Source organism: Mirounga leonina, unplaced genomic scaffold (genome assembly GCF_011800145.1).
Source record: "Mirounga leonina isolate KUSES-001 unplaced genomic scaffold, KU_Mleo_1.0 Mir_93, whole genome shotgun sequence".
Classification (NCBI taxonomy): Eukaryota; Metazoa; Chordata; class Mammalia; order Carnivora; family Phocidae; genus Mirounga; species Mirounga leonina.
The window spans coordinates 33280236-33297420 of NW_023270854.1; the positions used below are offsets into that span (position 1 = coordinate 33280236).

General features: G+C 36.9%; 1 pseudogene; it reads left to right on the top strand.

Annotated features, from left to right (window-relative positions):
• Nucleotides 1-266: 266 nt before the first annotated feature.
• On the top strand, nt 267-16928 carry LOC118004736 (annotated as a pseudogene).
• The last annotated feature ends 257 nt before the right edge of the window (nt 16929-17185 follow it).

Genomic DNA, 17185 nt, shown 5'->3' on the forward strand with positions numbered 1-17185 from the left:
GACTGATACGTCTTGACTCTAGGAATGATCCAGTCTTCTGTCCTATAAGCAACCAGTCCTACTCCTTGCCCAGATTTTGTTTTGATGAGTTATTATTCAGATTCTTCTCATGGGAGCTTTTTTGTTCAGAATATTGTCACTACCATCTCCAGTTTATCAAAAATACTTGTAAAATATAGGAAATATAGAAAAGCAATTTCTGCAAAGGGAGAGGAGATAAATAGCATAGTAAATAAAGCCTTGCCAATCTTCCAAACTGAACCGCAATGGTAGATGCAGATCCACAACAGGACAGAATCCCTTTCTGCAGCCCTACTGGAGGAGATTACAATTTCCCCAACCGTAGCAAAGAAGTTGATCAACTCAGACCCACTAGTTGCAAACTTCTAGGGACAGGGGGTATATCACCTTCTTCTTCTATCAAACTTAGCAATGTATCACAAAGGATAATAAACACAATATGAGAGATCAGAAAAAAATATGCAGGATAGGCAGGATTATTATTATATAGTACATTGTTATACATTACTTCTAAAATTCATCTTCCATAGGCAAGAGGAGGATGCTTTCAGTACAACTCCCATTCACTCCCCCACCCTCAACAGCCTCCTCTTTATCTTTCTCTCCTTTTGTTCAATCACCAAGAAAACAGGCTAATCAATGCTGGGTAAGTCAGTGGCTATGTTATTGATTTTCTTCCCATTTGCCATAAACTATGGGTGCCACACGACACACCAGTGTGATAGAAAATGTATACAGATATGTAGTGGAAAAAAGAATCACCTGCAAATACTACAATGTATACACGGTAATTTAATATATTCTGATCTATTCCATGGCATTTTGTTCAGTGGAATTTTTTTTTTTTTGGAATAACAACAAATATTTTAGGAAACTCAAACACTCAAATGTCAAAATTTTCCAAATGACTGTTCACTCATATCTGGGTACACAAAGATACTATAGTGTAAAAAAAAATACAACTCTCTTGTACTTATTAGAAAATGAAAAAAGGAATTATGTGATATCCAGGATATGAGAGATTCCCAGAGAGATGTCCCTGCCCTTAATGAGAAATCACAGAGAAGGCTGCCATCGCTCGCCTGGACGCCTGGGCTTATCAGCAGGTCTCAGAGTTTAGGCCTCTGCGATATTGAGTGAAGATTATAAGCCAGATGGGCCACAAATTCTGTCAAGCCTTCTTGGCAGCTGCTCTCATTACAAAAGCCAGCCAGCCTTTTCCAAAAATAAGAACGTGAAGCAAATTGGGCTTATGGACCCTTATAATGCAATTGCACGCAGAGATAGGGGCCTGAGCGGGCAGGCAGAAATATTATTGATGGCTGGTGAAAACAGGGAATAAGATGTTATTAAGGCAACTCAGAGATAGATATCGATAGCTAATATAAAGGCTTTATTGGTTTACAGGCTCTAGGAAAAAGGGTTCACAGCTTCGACCCTTTACTTTGCTTTTAATTTCACTGGAGGTACAAAGTTTATGAATAAAACATATCTTCACTCATGATTCTGATATTAGTCACTACTTTCTCTGTCCCCTGTTCACCAGAAGCAAGCAACATACACTAACGACATGAACCCTAAAGGCTTTTACTGAGGAAGAGAATTTTGGGTGTGTGTGTTGGAATGAGAGGAGACCATTTTCTAGAAACACTGAAGTTCAAGAAAAATAATAAATTGCATTTAAAAGAAAATTCCCAGAACAAATATGTTGGAACATCCAAAATAGCCTGTGTGATAAAAGATAAAGGAACCCGATGACACAATGACTCACGTGAGGAGGGACCCGTAGGATCATCAAGTTCCCTATAGGTCAGACTTGTAAGAACTGAGGAAATACGGTTCTAAAATGAAACTGACGTGAGAATCAGGGATCAGATGAAAGAATTAATCATCACTTTCTTCAGATTTTGCATTTTACAAGTGGGACTGATCCTTGGTTCCCATCTGCCAAGCATCACCATGATGGTGACGGTTTTGTTCAGTTTCTTCCATTCTAGTAGAAAATAATAGCAAAACTGCATGTAAAATTGACTGAACTAATCAACCACCCATTTGATGGGCTATTATGCAATCACTACACTTTATTTCAAAGTATTTATAAAATCAAGGGTGATACAACCCAGTTTGTATTACAATTAGTTAGAAATAGAACTCAATTTGCACCATTCCTGCCTCCTTTCCCTCCTCCACCCCCATGAAAATGCAGAAAGCACATGATGGCACACTTTGCTTATGTCTCTAACCCACTTAACTCACTGAATTAGAATCTATGTATCTGAAAGGGCATTTTTACCTGGTTGTATGCATCTCGTTAGGTCAGGAATAGATTTTTCAACTAAAAAGCCACTTGCTCATTTAACAGACCACCCAGCAAGTGTTGGGGGTACACTACAATGGTGTCACTGAGGACCTATTCTTCACACACCTTTAAGTTTAAATCCATACCATTTGTGGGCTGATGAGCAGATGCCTAATATATCAACTGCAAGAATATCTATAACATGTTAAATTAACTGAAGAACACAGGAGAACATGAAGAAATTATTTAGGTAATAATAGGCACTGGACTGGCTGGACTGACAAGACTAAAACCTATTTATATAACAGGTCATTTGTTTAAACTTTTCAAACAAGTCATCAGATTCATGTAAGCAGAGATTTGTGATATCTAAATGACTGATTGTTCTTCAAAGAATGTTTCCATAATCTTAGGTTACTGTGGTTATTGGGTCCACATTCCTGGACCCTTTAGAAATCTTGGGTTCTCTGATTATATAACAATGGTCATTAAAACTGTAAAAAAAAAATAGGCAAATGCAGCATGTATGTCAAGCTCACATCAATAGTAATTTCATTTTTATCTGTATGGTTGAGAATCAGAATAATTCTGAGAAGTAGCTACCCAATATTGTTTGTAATCATTTTGTATACTTAATCTAGACTCTCCTGATTGTTTGAAAACTCACTGAAGAAAAGAGTTATGACCTTAAATTTTTTTAATTTTTAAAACTTTTGTCTTTTTATAATGACCTGGCACTAGTGCAGATACTTAACAGGTAGAGGATATGTGTCCAAGTGTTTGTTCATTGTCACATACGTTTCCTTAATGGACACCCCCACATGGAAGATATTTTCAGATATTGGCCTTAAGCCCAGTTAATGTCATCTAGTGTTAGAGGGATTTGTATTTCTTCTCCCATCTACTGGTTCTACTCACCCAGTCTCAACCTTTAGTAAAACAAATCCACAAAAATAATTGTAACACCGTATGTAACTTCTCTAAGGGTGAGTGTTGTAGTGGAAGAAAAGGAGGATCTCAGATAAAAAAGATCACATATATTAGGAGAAGGTAGTTAAATATTATTTTCTTTGCAATACGGACTTAGGAATGGCATAAAATTACAATCAAAATTGCCATGGCATCACATGCAAGCCAATAGAGAAAGACCTTTTATTCTGACAGTTGCTTTGACTCCTACAGTTCCCAGGGACCCTGAAATGATGCCTTCTTGCTCTATGGCCTCATTTCTACATCTTATAGTGTCTATGTCCACAGGGCCACTCAGGGGCATAGGATTATTTTGGTGCCTTTCTGCTCTGTGCTGTCAGGTCTTCTTAGCATCAATTGCCTGTGAATTGGCAACTGGCATACAGGAGTGAGAGCTCAGAGGTTAACAGCAGATTACTGAAGTACTAAGTAAGAAGAAACAAGAAACATTCTTCTGCACTCACTGTTCTTGCTGGTATTGCAGAATTCTTTAATCACATTGAAGTCTGATCATATATTCTAGGACAGTATCACCCAATTCTGGCATTCTTCATTTTTTTTCCACCAAGGGCAAAGGCTAGCCCAAGCTTCACTGAGTAGGGAAAGGAACTAACTTGTCTTGATCAAATACTCTAAATTAGACACTATTCTAGTCACTTTTCATATGTAATTGCTTAATAAATATAAACTAAATTTCTTAAACCACACATCTAACCACTTATTTCCAAAGTGAGTATCCGAGTTTTCTCACAAATGCTTCTTGAAGTCTCCATTGCTTATGTTCAGAAGACATCATTGAATTTAAATCCAGTGTAACAGTTCTGAGGTTTCTTAACTTATTACTATTATTTTAAACTGAAAAAAAGGTGCTTTTTCTCATTTGACTAAAATGGAACTTACCTTTCTCCATGTACAAAATGAAGTCATTTCTTGGTTTCTTTGAAAAGATATTAATGATGGAAGTTAAGAATCTGTAGACAAAAACAAAAGAGTATGAGAGAAATAGACATTCTAGGTTACTTCAGACATACAGTAATATTTTTAAAAGGAAAAAAATAGAACCTGAAAACACTGTAATATTTTCTCATTAGCTATTGCAAAATGAATGAGATGATCAAGTGATTATCTCTATGCTCTTGGATGAAAATGAATGAAAGAGAACATAGGTTTCTCTATGAATTTTGATCCAGAGCAGTCTTCTGGCTGTTTCCAAAAATACTCCATTTAGAATTCTGTCTTTATTTTGGAAGAGTAAGAACATATCTGCTCCCTCCCCTTCTACCTTCTCAAAACAAATGAAAACCACAGGAAAAATGAGCATCTGTGTGATGAATCTAAGAGTGACCTATAAATCCAAATCATTATATGAGAAATGGCTACCATAAGCCTTGTGCTGCCTGGCCTGGGGTGGGGCAAGATGCTATGAGAGGATACTTATAACTGTGTATCCCAAAGAACTGAAGAACAGAGCATTCTTTCCAGAAATGGTACAATGCAGTGACTGGAAGAACAGTTCTGTCTTTGAAATAAGGGGTTTGGGAGTACACAGGCTGATTGCTAAAGATTCTTGGGGCCCCACTTGGCACTATGGAATAGCTGTGGAAGAACGACACAGTGTACCAATATGATATTCTTGAAAACTGTTGCTGTCTTTACAGCGAGGTTTTATGAGGACGCTCCCAGCTGCGACACTTAGTTATTGAAGGAAAGTGGTAAATGAACTCTCTCTTTCTGCCTCTCTCTGTCTCTATCAGGCTCGTCTTTTCTTATACAAGCAGTCAGACACATGTGCACAGACAGACGTGGCTCAGAGGCTCACTGTTCCCTCACCAGACACCTGGCCAAGGAAGAATGACCTTCACACTAAGATTTGTTCGTATTTACATGACTTCTACAAAGGACAGGTATTCAGTCCATTGAAAACAGATGAGAACAAGAATTAAAACATTTCCACAGAGCAGATAAGTTTGTGAAGACATGTTTTGAAAAAAATTGAAGATTTTTTAACAAAACAAACACCCGCTATGAAACAAACTCTTGGAGAAGATATAAATGGTTTTAAGGACAAAATATTAAGACAATATAAATAGATTTAAAAACTTAGAAAGGTATGGGAAAAAATAAAATTAAGAATATATTAGAAGCTACAATACAGGAGAATGACAACTATTGAAGATGCAGCCAAGGACATGAAAATAAGCCAGAAAGGGAGATTAAAATTAAATTAAATTAAAAAAATAGAGTTAAAAGGATTTGTGATATAAAGCTAGATATGAATATAGGTGAAGTAAAGGACTATATACGTAATTGGTGTCCTGGTAGAAGGGCAACCAATGAATGAAAAAAAAAGAAAGACATAATTCAAGAAAATTTTCAGAAGAAAAGTAAAGACTAAAATATGCAAGTTGAAAAGGAAAAATATATCCCAGGGAAACCTGGTATGTATCACCCTGGATATATATCTTGGTAGTATTACTGGACTTCAATAGTAAAGAAACCTAAGGGGATATAAGCCAAAAAATTTTAAAAATCAAGTCATCTATAAAGGCAGAAAAGTAGACTGGCTGCAAACGTCTCCTCAGATACATTCAAAGTTAGAGACAGTGTTATCTATATTTTCTTTTCAGAAAATACATTGTTTATGATTTCTTATTCAGCCAGAACTATCATATAGGTTCAGTCAGCTGATAGATATTTTCAAACTTTAAACAGTTTAGTCAATTAAGTCTTATTAAAGAACAACTAAAAAATAAATGTTTATCCAACCAAGAAGTAAACAGAAAAACATGTAAAAGGATAGAGGGTGAACACAGAATCCATTTAAAAGTAACATGAACATGGGAACAACAGCCTGAAGACAATGAGCACCTGATTCAGGACCCTTTATTTGCTCATACACTTTCCAAGGCCAGGTGAATGGATTTTGGGGTCAGGGCTTTCAAGTCTTGTATTCATATGTGGTCACAGCTTTTAAATTTTGCAAACAAAAGATATTTTAGCTACAAGAGGCAGAACTTCGGTCACTGCTTCTAATATCTTTCCCCTTCCGTTGGAAAAGCCACTGGCATCTTTTGGAACCAGCTAAAGGAAAATTGATTTGCGAATATTTTTTAGTTGGAGTTTAATGTGATATATTCATGTGATTCACTGTCATTTCCATGGACTATGGTAGAACTAACTCCCACCACTCAGAGTTACTAGTGTCAAGTTACAGTGTTGTAAAACTAAAGGTCTTTTGTCCAATGTAAATGCCTAAGCACCCAGAAGCCTGTGAGTAGCAAAAGAGAACAAAGTTTGAAAAAGATGGAGCTGGGCCTAGTTCCTGAAAAATCTTTTCAATCATCAAACATTTTGTCGCCATCACCTACTCAAAAAATGCATGTTTTCTCATAAAGCATATACAATTATAAATGTACTATATTCATTTTTAACATTTTTTTAAAGAATTTATTTATTTGACAGAGAGAGACACAGCGAGAGAGGGAACATAAGCAGGGGGAGTGGGAGAGGGAGAAGCAGGCTCCCTGCTGAGCAGGGAGCTGGACATGGGGCTTGATCCCAGGACGCTGGGATCATGACCCGAGCTGAAGGCAGACGCTTAATGACTGAGCCACCCAGGCGCCCCTATTTTTAACATTTTTGATGGGAATTGTGTAAAAGAGAAATCTTGTCATGTAGAGCATTAATCTGTATCAATGCCAAATCAGTAAACCTGTTTGTGTGGGAACTCAGATGCTGGATTGTGTCTTAGTGTTCACAGTGACATATCTTGCCCTGATCTCTGAGGGCTCCAGGTGAAATTGTGTGGAAAATGGCCACCGGTGCAGCAAATAAAACACAAACAAAACATGGATTAATAAGTGACTTTATTATTTAAGAGTGCTTAATCATAGTGCAAGAAAATGTAAATGCTCTGAAATCGTATACAGCTTATTATGAAAGATAACCCGATAAAGAGTATCCTAAATTTTGTAAGTATAATATAAATTTGCATACCATTACCAAAAACAAATTATGAAGCTGCCAGAAACTTTTCTAGCTATAAAAAAATCAATTGACCATTCTAGAAAAGAGACCGAATTATATTTTTGTTGATATTATAGAAAATACTAGGGCGCCTGGGTGGCTCAGTCAGTTAAGCGACTGCCTTTGGCTCAGGTCATGATCCCAGGGTCCTGGGATCGAGTCCCGCATCGGGCTCCCTGCTCTGCGGGGAGCCTGCTTCTCCCTCTCCCACTCCCCTTGCTTGTGTTCCCTCTCTCACTGTGTCTCTCTCTGTCAAATAAATAAATAAATAAAATCTTTAAAAAAAAAAAAAAGAAAGAAAATACTATAAAATCAATGTCACATGAAGAGGTGATCAAAGTATGCAACCAAAAAAAAAAAAAAGGGAACAAATGTATTATAAAAGGTGTATCTGACTGTTAATCAAAATATGCAATGTCCCTAGATCTGGGGAAGCCTTTATTTATTTTTTTTTTTTACATTTCTACTTTGTTGTGATTTCTCAGTCAAAAGAAAGAATAGAAAGAGAAAGAAATAATAGAAATAGAAATAGTTTTCTTTAATCTACTTTTCCAATTATAGTTTTATAATATTTTAATTAAAAAGAGCCAAATTGTTCAAGCTCTGGGACCTATCAAACCCAGATCTGTCCCTGGCTTACAGAAAAATATATCTTACATAATATAATTGATGGCAATGTAAAATTGAAATATAACTCATGAAGAAAGAGAGTGTGAAATGGTCAGATTTTGTGTAAGTAGATTGATTCCTTTGTCATTTTTGATAAGTGACAGTCAATAGACATTTTTTAAAATCTTATAACTAAGTAATATGGGTACATTATTGAAAGTTATAAGTATAATGACTCAAATATTTATAAAAAACATATATATATGTATATATATAACTAAAGTTTTAGATGAAGTAAGAAAAAAAGAACTGTGAGAATGAAAAGAATGGTTTATTTCCCTCTGTTTCATGGTATGGGGTCTCAATAATTATTGATAAAGTTAAAAAACCAAGACAGAGGCATAAGAATATTTTCTAATGGCATACTGTAAAATCCTTAACATTATTTCATATAAACTCATTAAACTTCATGTAATCTATGACAATACTAATTTTGGAGGGTGGACAGGAGAGTGTTGGAATAAATGGAAATTATAATCCCTTGTCATTCATGTTTGGGTGCTAATAAATATTCCCTGATAAAAAGAAATACTAAAGTTACAAATAAAAAAAAAACAGATTGAAAATACACAAATATAAAACAAGAGAAAACACATATGATATAGTGACATTAATGTGTTAAGAAACACTGAAACCTCAAAGTGTAATGAAAATTAAATTTTATAAGAAAAATCCTTTAGAAAATAAGAATTTATTAGGACCTTTCTTAATCTAATTATAAAAATTGAAGTTTTCACAAACAATGGAAGATGAGCTCTTTCCAAATTTATGTGACAGATCTGGCAAAATATTCCCTGACTAGCACCATCTCTTGCACACCCTTTTATAAACTTAAAGTTTAGCATCCCTCAAAATGAGTATCTTCTGTGCATATTTTGCATGTGCATCAAGAATAAATCCTTCTCTGTAGTAAGATGCTTTTCTTAGCTGGCCCTTCTCAGAGCAATAAAAATTGGATTCTGTTTATACTTAGAAAATAAATAAGTAATTGCAACTATTTGTTAATCTATTGAGTAAAGCAGAATGAATGCTTGCCATGCTTGGGGTCTTGGTTCCAGGGCTGACTGAACAGGCATCTTGGAACCAGTGTTAGCCTCTGACAACAACTGAGCAGAAGTGTGATTAGATGCAGGTTTAGAGAGAAGTGGAAGGATGGAAAGATGACCCTCCCCATCACCACAATCTAAGCCTCAAGAAACACTCATTTTTGCACCCATGACATACCTTCACGGTGACTGTCCTATCACACCCACTTTGAAAAATCCACATCAAAGTCAGTGCAAACAGACAGAAACATTCACCTTCAAAACTCTTGAACTAAATCACAATCTGCAGGGCGATGTGTGGGGGCAGTCATCTATTTATTTCCAATTACCTGAGAATAGCAAGAAAAATTTGCTTCCAATATTCTTGCAACCCAACTGCTCGTCAGCTTTCTGAGACATGACATGGAGGGTCATGAATGCCAGAAGCACTTGTTTTCCAGGAGAACTGACTAAATGTTTCACTGTGCTGGCTGCTGTTGGCTCAGCTGCTACTCGCTCTAGTTGTACTTCAATTTCTCTTTTCATTTTAGATTTTGGTCTCCCTTTTTCCCATTATACTGAGTAATATATGACTCCAAATGACGTGTGTAATAGGAAACTGATGTTATATGTGTACTTTATTGACACAGCTGCCCAAAAAACGGCTTAGCCTATATCTCTAAGTAGTGCAATTCATTGTTCACTATCCACCCCCCTCACCTGCATATAATGGTAAATGAGAGAAAAGAGTCAAGAATTGTAATTTCAACTTTTTTCCCCAAACACTTAAAAAGCATCCCAATCATGAAACTTGAAGCAAGCTTCTCCCAGGACTTTGGGTCTTGAAATAAATGATTCACTGCAACACCGCTGTCCACTGGCCTTGGGGTCCCCAGCTCTCCCAAAAGGAGGACAACTCACAGCTGTTATCATCATCACATTGCCCAAAAGCCAGAGACTGCCCTCTGAGAATATCTCTACCCCTTTTACTAGGGAAGTGGAGTGATCCATAACCCCTGCAACTCAATATAGAAACTTTTGAACATCCCAAATTGGCCTATGGTAATGTTGAAACTCTAGGAGAAGAAATTCTTCAGATTAATGCTAGAGGAAATTGCCATTTTGTGCTTTCGGTTTGCAGTTATGAATTATGGTTGATGTGCATTAACTGGCTAATGTCCATCAGTATCCCCCTGGCATAGAGCATATAAACTTCTCATTTCCAATTAATTACATTTTATATAAATAATGGTTTGTTTATGTGCTTAAATATTTGTGTGAGAATAGTCAACTAATTTAAATACATATATTGCCGTTATAAAAAATGTTTGATAAACAAAAATGTAAGTACAAGCATTGTTTAACATTTTGCCAGAGATAAAAAGGAAATATTTTTGTGTATATCAGAGAAATGGGAAGAGAGGGTCCAAGAACTTTTAATGAGGACAAGAACTACCAATAAAAGGAAACAATATTCATATAGATTAAAATGCCAACCTAGCACTCTGCTGGCTACTGATCTATGGTATATACTTTATGTATTTGTGAGTGTGTGTATATATGTGTGTGTGTATTTTGTTTACATGCAAACATATCTACACAAGAATATGTATCTTGAAGTGCCAGAATGAGAATACATTATTCTTCAAAAAAGAAATTTAATCAGAAAAATACCCTGCTTGGAAATGAGATAATGGGAATAAAAATGCTATGTGAACTGTAACATATCACACATATGCTAATTAATTGTTATTTGAATTGTATTTGTTATTGTAATTATTAATGCATAGTAAAATGATCACTTTCCACTGGAATGGTGAAACACTTCTTTAAGCACTTTGCCCAAAATATAAATCGTTCCACTTTGAAGTGTTACATGTAAAAATATGAGTGCATGGCTCCAATGCAGTACTTCAAGTCTTTAATTGTAAAAATTAAATTTTTCTGGTGAAGTGTGATCTTTGCTAAACTGCCTTGGCTATTTCCCAGTAGCTTTTGTTTTAGGTAAATACAGATAAATTATTTTTTTTATTTGTTTGTGTGCCTTCCCAGTTATGTGGCATGCTTGGAATCACCAATGCACAATCAAGATAGAGCTTGGTTGGCTTCTATAAGTCACAATTATCTGGAGAGTCTGGTTTGTCCAATATGTAATAAAATCACTGATTTCTCTATGTTAATGCATTTATTTAATGAATATTTATTATGTGTTAATACTCTCTGCCAGGCACTCTCCTAACATTGCTAATATAGCTGTGAACAAATAGACACAGTCTGTCTCCCTGATACACTGGGTCCAGTGGAGAAATAGTTAAATAACCAAATAAATATTTAAACTCTTATCATTATAAGTACTGCTAGGAAAGACTAAAAGGTTGGGTGAGACAAGGAAAACTGAATGTCTGGTAAAATTAGAGCAAGAGAGAGAGGATTGGTGAGAAAAGGCTCATCTGAAAAAGGGAAATTTAACAATAGGAGGAGTCAGTCACATGGGAGTAGTGGAAACAGCAGGTGTGAAAGGTCTGAGCAGACAGGAGCTTGGAATGCTCAGGGCTATCCCAGGAAGGTAAGGAGAGCCTGCCTTAATGAAAACACACCAAGGGCTTTAAAATTTTGCCTTTGGTGAAATAAAATTTCCATAGGGATTAAGCAGAGGAAAATTGTATTAAATAAAGACTTATGTAGTATGGAGATGGAAGGTGGTGGTGTGGAGGGACAAGCTGTCTTATCTGGCAAGGGATATTTTACAGAAATCTAGGTAGGAGCTCACAAAGGCATTTCCATCAATAAAATGACAGAATATTTATGTAGACTAAAATGCCAATCTACTTTCTGATTCTCTGGTGGAGAAGATGGAGAAGTGTCAACTGAGACCAGATCCAGATATATTTGAGCATAAGAATGTATAGTATTGATTATAGATTGACTATGAAGAGTGCTAGAGAGACATATTTCAATGCTATCATCTAGTAGCAAAATGTATGGAGGTAAGGAGGCACTGGAGGGATAAAATTGTGAAGCCGGCTCAAAAGCTCATTTTTATACTTCTACTGAGTTTGAGATGTCTCTGAACTATCTTCATGGTGCTGGAAATGCACATCGGAGAGGTTCTGGCACATACATGGAAAGTAGATAAAAATGGCAATTGATGAAAATGTTATAAAACCTATATTATTACCCTCATTTTACCCTCAATGACAGATTGAGGTTTGGAAATGTTGAAAAACTTGACCAAGGGCAAAGGGCTAGTGATAAGCAAGCTTTCTGACTCCAAAGGCAGCTCCTCATCCTATTAGGACTTCTACAGCTCCAAGTGCAATGTTTTGTACCTAGAAGTTTTTGATAATTATGTATCAGTAACTGATGTCATCACCCAACTTTTTACCTTTGCTTCAATCCTGTCACTCCAACAAATAAGTTTAATGAAGAAAGAGAACACTTAATAAGGACAAATGGTATTCTGCATAGAATAGTGAAAAATAATAGGTACTCACTAAATACATATTGGTTGATATCCTGAAATTAAGTTTATTTTACATTTTTCCCATCAGTGGAATTGCAGAGTAACTAGTCAGAATGTACTCTATTCCATGAAAGAGTCTGTAGTTTCTGACATTTCACAAATATCACACAGTGTTAAGATCATCTTCTATGATTCTTTATGATAAGACTACTTTAATTCTAGAGTTCTAAACCACTGTTTTATTTGTGAATTGAGTTTGTTAATGTTCTATTTCAGATAACAGGTATATGTATTTCTAAAGTCAATTTCTTCAGGCCAGATTATTCTTCAGATCTCCTGACCAAAATTAATTCATTCAACATTTGCTGAATATCTACTATGTCTGGGAACACCACAAAATGTGAGAGAGACAAAAATAAAAATTAGCCATAAGAAATACAAAATTCAATAGGGAGAACATATAAATACATAAATACACAATAGAAGCATAGAATGGGGAGCAGATTTATGGTCAACTTTATGTATCATTTAACTAGGCAATGCGGTGCCCACATATTTGATCAAATGTTAATCTGGGTGTGTCTGTGAGTGTCTCTGGATGAGATCAACATTGGAATCACAGGACTCTGTAAAGCACATTGCCCCTCCTAATGTGGGTAGGCTTCTCCAGATTTGTTGAAGACCTGAAGAGAATAAAAAGGCTGAGTAAGAGGGAACTCCTTCTGCCTGACTGCACTGAACTGGGGCACCAGTCTTTTCCTTCCTTCGGACTCAAACACTGGCTCTTCTTAGGTCTCAAGCCTGCCAGGCCTTCAGGCTGGAACTTTCACCATTGGCTCTCTTGGTTCTCAAGCCGTTGGATTCAGACTGGAACTATACCATTAGATCTTCTGGGTCTGCCTTTTGGCAACTACAGATCTTGGGACTTCTCAGCTTCTATAATCACATGAACCAATTCTTTATAATAAATCTCTTCATATATTCTTATATATACATTCTATTATATATACTATATATTTATATGTTATATTGTATATTATATATAATATGTACATGTACACATGTATATGTATGTGTTTGTATGTGTATCCTCTTGTATCTATATCTATCTATCTATCTATCTATCTATCTATCTATCTATCTATCTACATATCTTATTTGTTCTGTTTCTCTGGATAATCCTGCCTAATGCAATGCCTAACTCCAAACCCAATTATGTTTAGCTAACCCCCCATGCTCTATTCAGCCATATGCTTCACTGAACCATTCACAGTGATCCCATCCTCCTTTCTAAAGATTTCTTTAGAAAAGGACATGATTTATAATTCTGGATAATGAAGGTGAGTCTGCTTGGCATCTTCTATGAAAACATTCTCTTTGTTCGAAAAAAGGGAAAAGACGTTCTCTTCTTCTAGACTTGTACATGTTTGGATTTGATGCCTGAACCCATGTCAATCATCTGGTGACACAATGAAGATGGGAGAAAGAAAAGACTGAAATGACCAGGGTTCTTGATACCATTATTGACCTGCTGAATTAACTAGCTCTGGAGCTCCCAACCTTTATGAGGGATAATACATTTCCTTTTGTTTAAGCCATGCTGACTTGCATTTTCTTCTTATGTGTGCCATAAACTGTAAATCTGGTAAATGCTACAATAAAATGTTACTGTAAATCTGGTAAATGCTGCAATAAAAATCACATGGTATAATGAGGGTACAAAAAGGGAGGTAATTCTTTCCATAATTGTGGCAAGAACTTGAGATTTCAATATCAGTCATAGAAGTCCTAAGTTTGAAGTCACCATGGAATATCCAGGTATAAATGTTCTGCAGGTCATTTGTTATTTAAGTCTAGAGGTGAGAACAGAGCACTGGACCAGAAAGATTTGTAAGTTTGGGGGCATGTATTTTACAGTAAAAGTCTTGATGTAGGTGACATCTTTCAGATAGAATTGCAGAGAATAAAAAGTAAAGGGATACCTTATAGAAAAATGGGAAGTGTCAACCTCCAATAGATAGATGGTCAGAAGAAGAGGAACCCAGAGTAGAGTCTAAAAGAAGAAAAAACCACAAGAAGGTGGAAGGAAAGAACTAGGAAGGAGTTGTAACACAAAAATCAGATGTTAATTAAATTAAATGGCATAAAAATGGATTCAAGTGGGGAAAAAAATAATCAGCAGCAACAAATACCTTAAAATGCTTCAGAAATATAAAAGCATACATTGGCTAGTGAACTTGGTTATTGGGATTGTGTATCAGTTACAGACTGTGTTTGGCTGCATATGACAGAAACCTGTTGTTCATGTAACAAAGTCCAGAAAGAGAAAGTTTCAGGAGTCCTGCAGGGGCTTCACAGCCTCATCAATGTCCCAGGTGTCTTCATTTTTTCTTTTCTATACAAACAGCTTTTCATCTTTATGGGCATATTACGATCACAAACATGGCTCGTCCATCTCCAGCCTCACATCTACATTACAAGTAGAAAGGAGGAAGGAACAAATAACCAGGAGAAAAGTGTAGCACTTTTTTTTTTTTAAGATTTTATTTATTCATTTGACAGAGAGAGACACAGCGAGAGAGGGAACACAAGCAGGGGGAGTGGGAGAGGGAGAAGCATGCTTCCCGCGGAGCAGAGAGCCCGATGCAGGGTTCTATCCCAGGACCCTGGGATCACGAGCTGCCCAGGCGCCCCCTTTTATTATCATTTTTTTTAATCAGCAAAACACATCTTTCCCAGAAATCCTCTGTAGACTCTCAATTACAGCTTCAAAGCTGCCAAGGAAGGTGGGTAATGTAGTTTTTTAAATTAAGCTGGCTCATTATTGTCGTAAACATTCTCTCAGTAAAAAAATAAACGGAAATGGGTAATAGAAAGACAACTATCAGAATCTGCCACAGATGTCATTTATAATCTGAGTGAGAATAGTTTCAGATATGGAGTTGAGGAAAAAGTCAAAATTAAGCCAGAAGAGGGGCAATTGGAAGAGGAGGATATGGTAAAAGCAGACATGCGCAGGAAGTTTGCTTGAGAAGCAATGGAGAGATGGGGCCATACAAATGGATGTTGTGTAAATTTCTATTAATGTTGACATATATGGGAAAGGATCCCTGGATCTTTCCCCTTTGTGCTCTTTTTGCATCCGCAACTTGAGTAGGCATTCAACAAATGCTTGTGGAACTACTGAGCAGTACTGAGATTGTTGATTTTGGAGGGGGTTAGTCACTATAAGTCACTTATAGTGCTTACCTATAAGCACGAAGTTCATGAAAGAGAATGATTGCAATGGGACTGAAATGTGGGGAGGTACCAGATCATATAAGCCCTGTTAAGTCTTCTGTATTTTAACATAGCAATCTTGAGAATCACTGAATGATCTAAACTTACACAGACAAATCAAATTTGCAGTTTAAAAAGGATACGCTTTGGGCCAGAGGTAGGGCTGAAGGTGGGGAATCAAGACTAGAAGTCAAGAGCAGTAGTCTAGGCAACAAATATGATTGCTTGGACTGGACTGGTGGTGGTGATCACCACATTCCATGTTCTTTATTATTATCTAATAGAAATAGTAACAAATAACCCATTTTATTGCTGTCCCTGTGCCAAATATAATTCTAAGTGCTTTGTCTTATCTGCATTATGTATTTATATCCTCCCCCCTAACCCTCTGAATTAAATGGCATAAAAAACTGACTGAGCCACGACCAAGGACTCAGCAGCGTCCCCTTTGTGCTCTCTCACTTCATGACACACTGTCCCCCCCTGATCCCCACCAACCCCTGCCCTGGCCTTCTGCAGGCCATTTTTACCAAGGAAAAGGAATCATAAAGTATGTCCTGGTATCCAGAAACTCCACTCTTTCGAGCCCTTGCTGATGCAAGTAAGGGTGATGATCTACTTCCTGCTGGCACTGAGGATTATAGCCATATAAGAATTCAACAGAGTAACAGCAGGAAGACCCTTACTACTGTCCAAGGGATCACAGATGGTTATGATAAAAAGAAACTAGTGAAGGTATTTAAGAAGAAATTTGCTGGGGCACCTGGGTGAGTCAGTCGGTTAAGCGTCTGCCTTCAGCTCAGGTCACGATCCCAGGGTCTTGGGATGGAGTCCAGCATCAGGCTCCCTGCTCATCAGGGAATCTGCTTCTCCCTCTCCTTCTGCCCCTCCCCACTGCTCATGCTCTCTCTCGCTCTCTCAAATAAATAAATAAAATCTTTAAAAAGAAGAAGAAGAAATTTGCCTGCAATGGTCCTGTAATTGAGCATCCAGAATATGAAGTAATTCTGCTACAGGGTGACCAGTGCAAGAACATATGCCAGTTCCTCGTAGAGACTGGACTGGCTAAGGATGACCAGCTGAAGGTTCATGGGTTTTAAGTGCTTTTGGCTCACTGAAGCTTAAGTGAGGATTTCCTTGCAATGAGTAAGATTTTCCTTCTGTCCCTTGTAACAAGTTTAAAAACCTCACAGCTTGTATAATGTAACCATTTGGGGTCTGCTTTTAACTGGGACTAGTGTAACTCCTTCATGCAATAAACTGAAAAGATCCATGCTATCCAGTCTTAAAGTCCCTCATTTAAATAGAGGTCAAGCAGTGGGCACCTGGCAGTGTCTGGCCTGAAACCAAGCAGTAATATGATGTTTCTTTTGGTCAAGCCCAGAGCCCCAAGATCACAGATGGCTACGTGTGGCTAGAAGCTCCTCGGCTCTC